Source organism: Microtus ochrogaster, linkage group LG2 (assembly GCF_000317375.1).
Source record: "Microtus ochrogaster isolate Prairie Vole_2 linkage group LG2, MicOch1.0, whole genome shotgun sequence".
Lineage (NCBI taxonomy): Eukaryota > Metazoa > Chordata > Mammalia > Rodentia > Cricetidae > Microtus > Microtus ochrogaster.
Window position 1 is genome coordinate 38,836,492 of NC_022028.1, and position 3,329 is coordinate 38,839,820.

Sequence of the window (3,329 nt, forward strand, 5' to 3'; positions counted from 1 at the left end):
ACACACACAGACATACCACCACCACCACCACCACCACCACCACCACCACCACCACCACCACCACCAATCTCATGGCCAGGGTTCATGCCACCCAGTCCCAGCACACTCCTGTGTACTGGCAGGTTAGTTTCTGATGGACCTGCTGCGCCACTGTGCTCCAGGATGTCATTAGCTGGCTGCCCCAATCCCTTGCTGATCAGCCTCTGTGGGGACTCTTCAAAATATAATTTGGAAATCACTGCCTCGTACAAACCATCTGTTCCACTGTGGACCCTCACTATGCCTCTTAAGCTTCTATGGGTCCTGAGCATAGCTTCCTGCCTGGGGTTCATCCTTCTCTAACTTTGTCTTCCCAGATTCTTTTTTTTTCTGTTTTGTTCTTGCTTGATTACGTCACGCAATTCCCCCCAAGCTCTCATCTTCTTATATGGAACATCTGAATCACGGTCATTCTGAATTTTACAGAAATCTTAGTCTGCCTTAGTCATCCTGTATTTGGTATGATAATTTTAGATGGCTTAATGCATTATTTAGTATATAACTGGTTTCCAAAACAGATACTTTTCTCAAATATAGTAAAATTTGGTGTTAGTTGATTCTTCGCATACAGGTGCTTTGCCCTTATTTAATTTTGTTTGTTTGAGACAGAGTCTCCTTATGTAAACCAGGTTGTCCTTTAAGCCAGATATCCTCTTCTCTGTGAGTGCTGGGATTAAAGGAAACTGATTTGTCCTTATTTTTAAATCTCTACATTGAACAGAGGAAAAAAAAATCAAACAAGTAGATGATCCCTAATGCTTTTCTCCTCATTGCTCCTCATTTGCAACTTGGGGAAAAAAGAGGAAGTATCTTTTTATAAGTAGTGGGGTGGGCTTTAGGGACTGAGTCTTTATTAACCTGGCAAGTTATTACTGTCCAATGTGGACATTGCTGGGTAACTAATCTATTAGTCACATTAGCGATGCTTTCTAGGGGCTGATTTTGAGGGAGGTGTTGCCCTTCAGTGGGGTCTACTGTGAATGTTTGTAACCAGGAGGTCGGGCATGGAGCCAAGGAGGGCAGTTATAAAACGAAACAGTGTTTTAGGAGGCCACCTTCAAGATCCACTTAAGCTTTATAAAGGGAATATTTAACTCCAGATAAAATCCAACTAGAAATTTGAATTGTTTTGAAAGTTATATGGGCAGAAAGAAATAGTTACTCATTTCCTCTTCATCCTATTTCCACCCAAAGAGAGAGAACTTGGTCAAAAAAATTCAGGATAGCCTACACTTCTAGTAAATCAAAGTGGCTCCTTGAATTGTATGAACAGAAAAATGGACATGGTTAAATACCCCCCTCTCTCTCTGAACACCAATATATTTAACTTACCAGAAATATATGAGAATACACATTGAATTGAAGGAACTGTTATTCCTAGCTATCCAGGGTGGTATATACTTGTATTCTTACTGAAAGTTTGAGGTCAGTCTGGGCTATCAGTCTCAAAAAAACCAAACAAAACAAAAAAACAACAACAAAAAAACCAAACAAAATAAGACAAACCCACAATAGAACAACCAAACCAGCCAAACAAACAGGTATGAAAATAATTTTGAGATTAATGTTATGTCTGTGCGTGTTTTGCCTTTGTGTATGTATGTGTACCATGTGCATGTCAGATGCCCTGAGAGCTCAGAAGAGGATGTTAGATTCTCTTGGGGGTGCAGTTAAGACTTGGTTGTGAGCTGACATGTGGGTGCTGGGAATTGAACCCAGGTCGTCTGCAAGAGCAACAAGGGCTCTTAACTGCCAAACCAAGTTTCCAGCCCCCAAAGAAGTAGTTTTTAAAACAAGATAAACGGTGTCTGGAGAGATAGTTCAGTGGTTATGAGCATTGGCTGCTCTTGCAAGAGGACCCAGGTTTAGTTCCCAGCAGCCACATGGCTCCAGTTCTAGGAGATCTGCCACGTTCTACTGGCCTCCATGGGCACCAGGCATGCAAGTGGTATACATAATCAGGCAGGAAAACTCATACATATTAAATAAAATAAAATAAATCTGAAATAATCTGAGGAGTAAGATAAATATATGGATTAAATAGTCATATAGTCACGTCTAAAAAGAGACCAATAAATATCACATATAACAGTTGCCTTCATCATAACATTCCATAATCTGACACTATAAAAAATTTGAGCCACAGACTGTTAAAACATATATAACACATAGTTAATCTAATAAGCCTACATATTTTCAATGTATGTTTCTTGACAAATTCTTATTTCACTCCTTTCAGAATCAAACAAACACGTGGTTTCTTATTAAAGGACCAAACTAAACAAAAAAGGAAACCTCACTGAGACTAGAAATGAACTAAAACAGGAGAAGTAATGCCAAACAAATGAAATCAACTAGAGTATCAAAAATCAGAAGGATGGAAGACAGAAGCCCCGGGTCTGGAGGAGTTGATACAGTAAGCATCCCATGCTTAGAAGGCAACGCAAAGTGCAGCCCCCTACACTACTGTCAAAGAGGAATTAGTCTCCCAGAGATGTGATTTGCCTGAACACACGTGGGCTGGAGCAGGGATGACAAACCGCAGAGGTCCCTCCTCCAATAGACAGGCTGGAGCAGGCATGGCCAACCCACAGTGGTTCTTCCTCCAGCCCCATTCCTGCGGTAAAGACAGGCCACTAGTCATTCGCCACATTCAGTTCTGTGGTGTCGCCATGGCTTCTCAGCCTCACACCTAGCCTCTGAAGCTATAGAGAGCTGCCCGTGACCCTTACTGCTTTGTTCTAAAATCTTTATTCCTCCAGGAATGGTCATCCTAACACTGGATCAAGTGTGATCACCAGGTTATGCCCTAGGTTACTTAGCCCCTTTGGGAGAAAAAGTATAACTTTTTTTTTCTTTTTGAAGCATAGAAATGGCTGTGCACTGGAGGGACAGTGTCAAGGGCAGGTGCACTATGCTGGTACCCTTGCATGTGAGATTTCATGTGTGAGGTTTACATAGGGAATTGGTACTACAACACAGTGCTTAGTGTTCCCCCTCTCTATTTTTCTCTCTCTCTCATAATGTTCTTAGCCGGGCAGTGGTGGTGCACGTTGTTAATCCCAGCACTCAGAGAGGCAGGAGGATCTCTGTGAGTTCAAGGCCAGCCTGGTCTACAAAGTGTGTGGAAACGGAGAAACCCTGCCTCAAAACACAAAAACAAAACAAAAACAAAAAAGAAAAGAAAAATCATATTCTTATTTCTATCTAATAAGACCACATCATGCCTTTCCTTTTCACAGACTGCCAGGAAACTAAGAATCAAATCTGTTGTGGTGGCCCATTGTACT

The 3,329-nt window shown here is 41.5% G+C and overlaps 1 protein-coding gene across 1 annotated transcript in view; it reads right to left on the minus strand.

The window, feature by feature from the left end:
• Reep3 (receptor accessory protein 3) overlaps positions 1-2,602 on the minus strand; it is a 51,313-nt gene extending 48,711 nt beyond the window's left edge. Inside the window, exon 1 of the mRNA XM_013351231.2 lies at positions 2,555-2,602. The gene's annotated coding sequence lies outside the window, so the exon portion shown is untranslated. The remainder of the gene's footprint in view (positions 1-2,554) is intronic.
• Positions 2,603-3,329: the final 727 nt, after the last annotated feature.